Raw genomic sequence first — 11,119 nt, forward strand, 5'->3', positions numbered from 1 at the left:
TAGTGATTGATAATTTCTTTCCTCAGATTGATATATCAATTACTATCGTGATTTTGATTATAAAATTAACGATATTTTATCCAAATTAGCGTAGTCAAATAATTGATTAAATTTCATTTTGATCCTCCGGAGTCAAATGTGATTCTCCCTTTGATTTTGACTACGATAATCCGGATAAATTTGAAATTCTAAAATTTGAACCCATTAGGGAACGATACGATTATCTCCCGAGGTGATCTATTGCTCATAATGACGCGTTCGATTTTAAAATTTTAAAAATTAAATAATCCCAAAAATAATTAAATACTTTTCAAAACTATAAAAAATATATATTTTTTTATCAAAACAGTGGTGGACCAATTGGAGCTGAAGCTAGTAAACACGGGCTGTTTTAGGGTAATGATTGGAACGATGAAGGTTGAGAAGAATATAGGCATCGCCTAGGGTTGATGGTGACACTGCAGGAGATCCAAGTGTGGGAAGGATTTCTTTCCCTTGGAGTTAGGGAGCACATATGTAATTTTGGGCATGAAGTTGTTGCAAACCCTAGGGGAGACTAAGATGAACCGGAAGGCATTGCCTATAAAATTTATGGTGGAAGGGAGGAAGATGAGGATCGGGGGGATCCTAATCTATCTAAACCCATGGTTTCTCTTAAAACCATGCTAAGGGAAATTCATGGTGAAGCAAAGGAAAAGCTCAGTAAAGAGGATGAACAAAAGATGTCATGGGAGGTTCTAGAGTCCAAAATTGGAAACTATTCACTATATGAGGGTTGTTGTGAAACTCCTATTTGCTACAGAAAGAAAAATCAATGATCAAAATTTTAATGGTATCAATGTTCTTAAGGATAGTTTTTGTTGAAGTAACAGCAGACAATGCATTTTAGTTTTGAGGATGTTACAACTAAAAGCAAGGGGTCACACGAATAAGTTGTTTGTGCTTCTAGACATGTATGAAATAATGCACGAGCCTCATTATGAGATTGAAATGATGTTTGAGGAAAAACTTGTTATGAGATGAGGGATGCTGCTAATAATCTTTCAAGACGCTAGCCCAGACTGCTCAAGAAACTTTTGGTGATTTTAAGGAAGCAATGGAAGAAGATGCGACAAAAATTGGTGTGATGGATGGAACTGTGCACCCTCTGACTAGCTATTTGATTAACTATGTGAAGTTTCTATTTGACTATCAATCAAATTTGAAGCAGTATTTTCAGGAGTTTGAAAAAGGTGGGAGAAGATTCAACTTCCCAACATGCAACTGTTACAATGAGAATTATGCAAGCTCTTCAAAGTAATTTGGATAGAAAATATAAGCAATATAAGGATCCTATGTTGACTTATCTATTCATTATGAATAACATCCACTACATCGTTAAAACCGTTCGAAGATCAGAGTCAAAGGATTTATTGGGCAATAATTGGGTTCAGAGACACACAAGAATTGTGCAGCAAAATACAAATTAATACAAACAGGTAGCTTGGGCAAAAATTCTGCAGTCTCTTCAAAGCCAAAGTTCTTCTGGCGATGTTGTTCCTATGGGAAGTGATGGGGGCAACAGTAGTGGAGTTTCGAAGGTAACTATAAAGGAGAGGTTCAAGTCTTTCAACATGCAGTTCAAGGCGGGTGATAAAGTGTATTCGAAGATTCGAACATACAGACAGACCTTAATTCGAAGAAGAAATGCAAAATTATTTCCACAGAATTATGGGCCTTATGATGTGATGAAGAGGATTGATGCCATCATGACAAATCGTTTGCAGCTACCCCCTACTGCCACCATACATATAGTGTTCCATGTCTCAACTGAGGAAAGTTATTGGAAACCACAGTCCATCAATGATGCTGCCAATGACCTTGACAAAAGAAATGGAGGTAATCTTGGAGCTAAGGTAAGCGAAAGGAGTCCGTTCGACAGCAGGAAGAGCTACAGAAGTGTTGATTGAGTGAAAGGATTTGATTGACAATAAAACAACATGGGAACCGTACCGCATGATTCAACAACAATTTCTTTCATTCCACATTGAGGATAATGTGGTTATTTGGGAGGGGAGTATTGATGGACCGAAGGAGCTTGCGGACCCCACTAACAAGGACAATGAGCAAGGAAAGAGGGGGATCCAAAGGGGAAAAAATCCATCTCTAATTACTTATCATAAGAAACCAAAATTGATAGAGAATTAGGAAAGTTTATTTTGGAAAAGGGGGGGCTAATTTTAATTCAAATTTGGGAGGGAAGTAGGAAAGATTTATTTAAGGAAAGGAGGCAGATTTGAATAAAGATTTGGGAGGGGGGATTAGGAAAGATTTATCTAAGGAAAGGCGACTGTTTTGAATTGAGATTTAAGAGGGAATTAGGGAGGCTTATATAGGGTTAATTAGGTTATTTAATATTGATTATGAGATTATTTGTGTTTGTTGTAGTTTCTTTTGGAGTTATTCCTAGCAGCACCTAGGGTTTGTGGAGAGCCAATCTACCTCTTGATAATAGATCAACTTGTATCTTGGTTTGTTGTGCTGAAATAACAATTTTTCTCACCGATTTCTAATGTGTTTTCTCTCCGTTCTTGTTGTTTTCATTACAAAAAGGTCAGACACATATCTAAACCTATTCGTGAAGCATTGGACTTATGATATTAATAATCTTATGATCAACCATCATATTTAAAGCTATAATATATCTCCAATTTTATTAATTTTTACAACATTATTCTTCAAACTCTTATCTATAATAACACCTACAACATTTCTAGTATGACACTTACTTGAATATCATAGTTTAAATCATAAACTATCAATCTCTTTAACCTTCTCTCAAAGTCATTTAGTTTCCTGAATGCATAGAATTTTATCTTCTTATGAATCATAATATTTATTAATTCCATTAATTTGCCTGAGCATACTCATCTCATATTTTTTAGCGTATCACGAAAATTATATATTGTGCATATTTAGTGCAAGTGAAGATCCACATGCTCCTTTCCTGGCATGATGATAATAGACCACATTATGGTTCCTCATACAACAGCTATATAAATCTTTCTTGACGTGATGAGAAGCCTAGCACATTCTATGATATCTCCTAATGGAGGGGTGGCAAGGAAGCGCTAACAAACTTTGGACTAAACAAACTTAAACGTGAAAAAAAAAAAACAAGAAGACTTTCTAGACCATTGAATGTAGCAAAAATAAAATTGAAAGATTAAAATGAACAAATGAAGATTAAATGTGTAATACTTGTCACCTTGCAAGAATAAAACTTAACTCAAACAAGATTTAACAGAGAAATTATGGCGCACCAATGAGTGCAAATCGAGCTTCACTGCTTCTAAAATCTTCTGAACTCTATGAGGTAAAAGTGAATGTGAAACTGAATGAAGAAGTGCCTCGATTTATAGGTAGAGAAAAATTACCTATGGGATCTGCTTGAGTAAAATGTAAACTACATGCAAATAAGTTATTAAGAGTAAAAGTTCAAAATAAACCTCAGACTATTGATAAATGTTCAATTTAGTCCCAGATGTTCTCATTGACCCATTTTTGTCCCTCGACTATTAGAAAGTGAGTCAATTTAGTCCCTAAGCCTAAAATAAGAGTTAAAGTTAACTTGAAAGTTAAATATAAAAGGTATTTTAGATATTACAAATGAATATGATATTATATTGCTTACATTATTATATTTTATTATTAAATAAATTATAGTATATAGTTTATTAGTACATAACGAGGATGAATAAATAGGGAATATATATATATATATATATATATTCCCTATTTATTCATCCTCGTTATGTACTGATAAACTATATACTATAATTTATTTAATAATAAAATATAATAATGTAAGCAATATAATATCATATTCATTTGTAATATCTAAAATACCTTTTATATTTAACTTTCAAGTTAACTTTAACTCTTATTTTAGGCTTAGGGACTAAATTGACTCACTTTCTAATAGTCGAGGGACAAAAATGGGTCAATGAGAACATCTGGGACTAAATTGAACATTTATCAATAGTCTGAGGTTTATTTTGAACTTTTACTCTTAATAACTTATTTGCATGTAGTTTACATTTTACTCAAGCAGATCCCATAGGTAATTTTTCTCTACCTATAAATCGAGGCACTTCAGCGGAAATTATGGATCCAACGGTTAAGGTATGATTTCATTTTCGTTTCTTTTGGGTATTGTACAGAGGTTAACATGTGTGCATACAAACAAGCCTGCTAAATAATTAATAATCAAACGCTAATAAACATTTCAATGTCTGAATCTAAGACTAAAATTTTTTCAAAGCAACATTGTGGACACTAGAAACTAGATAAACTCAAGGTATGCCACGATTTGAGAATTATACCCTCGCTACGAAACTTCGCAAATTCTATTTCAAATTCAAACATGATATGTTGCCCACATGCTTTTAAGCGGCATGCCATGCAAATAATGGTAGGTTCATAAGTCCCACCTTTTTAAGCCTGATCCTTGATGCCCCAAAGATTATAGTCTACAAGGCATATGCCCCAAGTTAGACATTCATGCAATAAATTTAAAACAATTGTGATCAAAGAATAGTTTCAAAAAGTTTCACTCACAGTCTAATCAAGCAAAGTAAGCATCATTTTCCTTGGAATAAAATACTTAGCCATGAGTCTCACAAAGAAGTTTTGTTTTAAACCCTTCAAAGACTTTAATTAAGAGAATTTAATTCAAAATGCAAACTCTCATGGCTGTCTTGCCTATAAGGAAAGCTCATATGTCCCACTTCTTAAGTCAAACCTCCATGTCACAAGGATTAGAGTTAACAAAACTTAAACTACCGATGAATGTTAGTGCTACAAATTTAAGAGAAAATCTCAATTGACAAAAGATTTTTAAATTCTCCCTCCTAGTCTAATTGAGACATGATTGCATCATTGCAAACTAAAAAAATGCCTGTTGTGAATCTCACAAAGTTTTTTTTTTTCTTATTTTACAATTAAACAAGGCCTGTCAAAAAGAAAATTCATTTCAACAAGACAGCTCTCAAAGCTGGCTGGCCATAATTTCAACTCTTAGACAAATCTAATTTGTTATATATGGGAGTAGAGTCAACAAGAATTGCGATGTAATGAATCTCCAAATGAACTTCAACAATACGCAAATAATAAATTGGAACATCTACAAATAAGCGGGAAGAACCAATAAGGTTTAATGCAACAAAATCGAATCATGTAATTTATCACTATCATGAGTGTTGTTATCATACATCATAACCCGAGTTTACAATTAAAACTAAATTCTCAAGTTGCAAGTAACGGTACTTCAAGCCAATACTTCTATGATGGACGTAGTCATTATATATCATAACCAGAGGGGCCTATTTTCAAATATCATGTTCAATCACAAATGCAAACTCCTCGCATTCTTTTCCCCGGTTGTATTCATAGAAAACCTCAACATGAAGAGATCCTTTTACCAAAAATGCCCTCAAATTCCAAATCAAAATACTCCAGGTTCAAATCTTAATGAAAACTTAGAAATCCGAAAACAAAATCATAAAAACCAAAATGTTCGTGCAACAAATGATTGCTTTAAGCTTTAAACAACTAAAGATCCCTCCTCCACCAATTTGCCAAGGGTAGCAAATTAAAGATAACCTAAGCTTACAAGGAACCAATGTCATATTAAGTATACCTCTATGATTATTCTCAAAACTCACATGCCCATAAGTACATGCAAATATCCTCTAGCTAGGTGATTTGCCGCAAAATAATATCACTAAATTATAATTACGTTTGAGGCGATATAATCAGACGGTTTGCCACAAAATTACACTATTAAATTATAATTATAACAAAAGCCCAAAAATTTCCCATTGGCTCATCCCCTTGAGTTATGAATCATAAGTTGCAGTTACTATGATATGAAACTCTTGTTAGTTAAGGTCGACTTAAAATTGCCCCCATCGTAAAAAAGTCACCTTAAGGGGCCCATTGGACTACAAAACTCATAGCCGTTGATAATGATCCTTCAATCATGTTAATTGACTCGCTCTATTGACTAAGAAGAACAATGTCTACAACAACCCAAGAAGATGGAACCATAAACTCTTAATCAAATTGGTCATTATTCCCCAACCATCAACTCTAAGCTAACAATAGTAAATTTTTCCTTATCTTAAACTAAATAATTACTATTGTAAGCTCAAAATTCGACTAGTCTTACTTAAAATTTCTCTCAAGACCATGAGAGGTAATTAACTATCGAGGTTTAAGCCAATGAGAAACATTAAACTGGATAATAAAACTTCACCTTAAGTCAAGAAGGTCTCATTGGACTACAAACTGTTGATAATGATCCTTCGATCATGTTAATTAACTCGCTCTATTGACTAAGAAGAACAGGGTCTATACCAACCCAGGATGATGGAACCATGGAATCTTAATCAAATTGGTCATTATTCCCCAACCATCAACTATATATAAGCTAACAATAGTAAATTTTCCTTATCATAAGCTAAATAATTTCTATTGTAAGCTCAAAATTCGACTAGTCTTACTTAAAAGTTCTCTTTCATGACAATGAGAGGTAATTAACTATAGAAGTTTAAGCCTATGAGAAACATTAAATCAGATAATAAAATTCTAGAAAAATGAGAATGAAATCATTGTGTAGTTACTTACATATATCTAATCTAGTACGTAAAAATTTGACCTTGTTTTGTGTAGTCTCAATATTTTAAAAGTGTGGGGTGATGCATCAAATATTGATTACAAACCCTTACCTTTTATTTGTGCAAATGGATCTACAGAACACCTCAGTCACTGTCCAACTGGGACGTGGTGCTAGCATCCAACTAGCTAATGCAATAATCAACACTGGAGCCACCATTCAATTTGGTGGACTACAATTCTCCGCAACTACTGCAAGGAGTGTTATCGTCCATGTGTACATCATGAATTCTGAAGCGCCTGCTAGGAGGCCTCACTCTACTGAAACCACTGTACGCCGCATGTATTTTCCAGCGTTCGAGCTGCTACTGCCAAAAATCCTACCCTCACTGGAGGATTCCATTTTTTGAAAGGCTATTTGAAGCCAAAAGCCCCGACTCTAAACAGTGTCGCCTGGTGGAAAAATTTATGTGGTGACTGCTAACACATTACATTACCCAACGAGCTTGTTGTGTTTGGGAGGCATAATGCTGAAGCTTTCTCATCTAGAGGAAAGCTGACAAGAAGACAAAGGAGAAAGAAGAATGCTGAGTTGCGAGCTCAGCAGCTATTGCTTGTTCACCCCTCCAACATGTCGGCCCAAGAACCAGAAATAATCGTTCCTACCCGGAACGAATTTGCTGGCCAGAGATGGGTAAAGAAAAACAACTCCACTTGCGAGTTGAAAAGGTCATTTTGTGACGAACAACCCCAAGCCCCAACTGTTCAGAAGAAGGAGCCCGAGACCCTGTCTGCCCGAGCATACCGGATCTTGAAGACGATGAAGGATAAGGGGCTGGAGAAGAAGAAATACCAACGGCCTTTAGTGATTGAGGCCAGGGAACCCTACCAAAGGAAAGGCTACCATTTATTATGGTAGCACGGAGGAAAGAAATAAGACAAGCTCCACCCAGTAAGCATCGGGGTGTGAAATCTGAATCGCGTGTTCAAAGATCTACCACTGAAAATTCCGGATGGAAGGGTAAGCAAGTCTGAAGGCTGAGGCCTCAAAGAGAAAATATCTAGAGAAAAATCAGATGCAGGCGTGACATCCAGTACAACTTCCTGGAGATCCGCTCCTGCCGTAAAAAATCATCAGAAGTATGTCACGGAGAAGGCCCATAATGGCAACCAGCTTGACGGTCGACACCCTGGAGAATCCTCCAGGGGATCCTGTCGCTCCTGCAACCTGTAGATCCAGTGGCAGCATCGCTCGAACATCCAAGTACAAGAAGAGGAAGAAGAGGAAGAAGAGGAAGAAGATGAAGAAGATATCATAGACGTCAAAGTGGTCTACATGGTAAGACACAATGATAAGGGTGGAAATGAGAATGATCAACCGCTCAGACGTATACAACAATGCCACTGTGGGGTTGCATCTGTCGCCAAAAAAAGTACCCACTACTCAGAAGAAGAGGAATAAGAGATTGAAGAAAATCCCTTTGTTGATGACACTGTCACACTAGTAGATATGCAGAGACAGATAAGACGGCAAATGAGGGCAAAAAATAGGAAAATCTCTCAATTAAATGAAAAAAATGACTGAGATGATGACCCAAATTGCGATAATGATGCAAAGAACTATTGTCGCAGGCCCTGTACCCACTCCTCCTGTTGATCCTCCAAACCTCCAAATGCCTCAAGTCTCAGGAGTGCAAGACACCCTTGAAGGTGGCAGTGGGGTTAAAAAAGCCATTTGTCAGCCTACTCTACAAAATAAAGCAAGTACCTCTGAGCATGTAACGGCTGCACAGCTAGATGAAATAATTATCGTGAAGATCAAGGCTATTATAGCCACTGTTCAGGTGGAGAAGCTGATAGGCAAGGGTCACCCATATCTGGCAGAATATGATCAGGTGCAGTATCTGAAGGGGTACTCGGTTCCAAAATTTCACGCCTTTAGTGGCAATAGTAATCCCAGACAACAGCTGACGCAATTTAAAGCTACTTGATCTGCCCGACTTATCCCCTAATGTAGCAATTCACAGATTAGCAATTAGATCATATGCAACTTCGTCAAACAAGCTCTAATGAGATTAGATATTGAAAAATATGTGATTACAAAAACAATGAAGTTATAGATGCAGTTATCATCTGAAAAGAAAAATATGCCGATTGAAAAGCCAACAACATCCTTATTAAGAAGAAGAACAATTATATATGTATATATATATATACTTTAGGGACCTTAATAAGATGTGTCCAAAAGAGGACTTTCCGATCTCAATGTCAGAACTCTTAGCTGATAATACGTCCAATTATGACATGTTCTCCTTTATGGACGGATCGTCGAGATATAACCAGATTACGATGGCACCTGAAGATGAAAAGCATACATCATTCAGAATGTCCATCGGCATATTCTGCTACACATTCATACCCTTTGGCTTGAAAAATATTGGAGCTACATACCAAAGGGCCATGCCATGCATATTCGATGAGCTCATCCATCAAAAGGTCAAATGCTATTTAAATGATTTTGTTGCAAAGAGCATGGACTGCAACGATCGCCTAAGCAACTTGAGGATTGTATTTGAGAGGAGAAAAAATATTGATTTGAAAATGAATCCCCTTAAGTGTGCCTTAGGTGTTTCATCTGGGAAATGAATTTTGTTAAATGATGTCTTTTAATATTTAAAATGCCCATAAAAATTGTCATGAGAGAGTCAAGCATGAATTTTCGTAGCCCACATCATACATGAATCACATGGTAAGTTAAGTATCAAGTTCTTTATATGAAAGCTTAAAAATACATAGAGGATTTTGTATGTGTTAGGTAGCTTTGCATTAGTTGGGGGCTATATAATTGCTCATGGAAGCCTGATTCACATGGAATTCTAAGACAATTTTGAGTTTTTTTGTGAACGGGTTGAGAATAAATGGAGAAGAGAGTGATGAGCGGAGAGAAGTAAACAGTAAGTTTAGTTTCAGAAATTCAAAATATCATCTAGATGAACTGATGGTACCTTTCTCAGGAACTCTTGAAGTGGATAATTTTCTAGCATTTAGTTAATCTTCTTTATTACCTCTCCAATATTTCCTCTTATTTGTTTTGCTGAGACTTGGAGCTTCTGTTTTTTTTTTAAGTAAAGGCATACTCAAGTCTTTGTAATGGTTGAAGATTATCATTTTATTATACAAAATGATAGTAGCTTCTTTGTTTGGTGGATCCAATTCTCTCTCCTAGTCTTACTAAAGACAGTAAACATAAATTTTAAGGTGTTCACTTTTTGTGGTGCTTGATCTAGTTGCTTTATTTTTCATCATACTTAGTGAGTTGGCACTTTATAGCATAAAGTTAGTTGTGCTCATGTGCTTAACAGCTTGTGGCTGATGCTCTTGCTTATAGAGCAGCTATTGCTCATTGAAACTGATGGCACTTCACTGATCACATTTACACCTTCAACTTCAAAGCAACTTCCAGGATTACTCAATCCGCCGAATTAAGTTATTCAGCATAGATTTGAAGCAAACTTTCAGCCTTTAAACTATATCTGTCCTTTTAAGAGATAAAGCACAGCCAAAGATCCTGTAAACAGCATTCTGTGCTATAAGGTTAAAAGGTTATCAAAGATTTTTTGGTGTTCTAGTCACTTACTGACAACTCAAGACCAAATACTGATTTGATGAAAAATAATTCTTTGAATCTCATTAAAGTGTGCACATGTATAGTAGGCATGAAAAGTCGGTTATAAAAGCTTTGTTATGTTAAGCTTAAAGTGCTTGTACATTTGTACAACTGTGTCACATGACTATACTAGACTGCATTCCTAAAAGATTGTCATCCACAAACTACAATCACATAGAGACTAACTGGGTTCTGGTTTCTGTTGCTCAATATGAAATACCAAAACACAGAAAAATGTATGTGTGAATTCTGTAGCAGCAGTTGAGTCGAGAACATTTTTTAACTTGGAAATTAAATATATACAACAAGACCGAACTGAAAAGCATGCATTCTAAAGAACAGAGGGAATACTAGTCATTTGAAAGAAAACTACCTCACAGCTTTGCTTGTTAGACAACTTCGGCTACAACTTTCTTGTTATATTTCAAAATTTTCAATAGCGAAAAATAATTTTTTGCCATAAAAGTTCTAAAACTACAAGTCTACAAGACAGTTGCAGCTACCTCAAACGGAAATGACAATTGAAAAAGAGATCATACAACAAAAGATCAAAATATTTATCATCTTTATCATTCTAAAAGTTTCATACTAAGATTTTACTAAGAAAAGCAAGGATGAAGAAGAAACAGTTAACCATTTCGCAGAGCAATTGCCAACAAATGACAGAGCATAAGAAAGTAATTAAAATTTCATATTTGGAGATTGACAATAACTAAAATCGTTTTATACGGTTGAAATTGTGGAAGTTACTAGCTAAGAAATAAGCTGTGAATAAATATATATATATATATAACA

The 11,119-nt window shown here is 35.4% G+C and overlaps 1 pseudogene; it reads left to right on the top strand.

Annotated features, from left to right (window-relative positions):
* Positions 1 to 362: 362 nt before the first annotated feature.
* Positions 363 to 3,154, top strand: LOC110109830 (annotated as a pseudogene).
* Positions 3,155 to 11,119: the final 7,965 nt, after the last annotated feature.

This window comes from Dendrobium catenatum, unplaced genomic scaffold (genome assembly GCF_001605985.2).
Source record: "Dendrobium catenatum unplaced genomic scaffold, ASM160598v2 fragScaff_scaffold_911, whole genome shotgun sequence".
Taxonomy (NCBI): Eukaryota; Viridiplantae; Streptophyta; class Magnoliopsida; order Asparagales; family Orchidaceae; genus Dendrobium; species Dendrobium catenatum.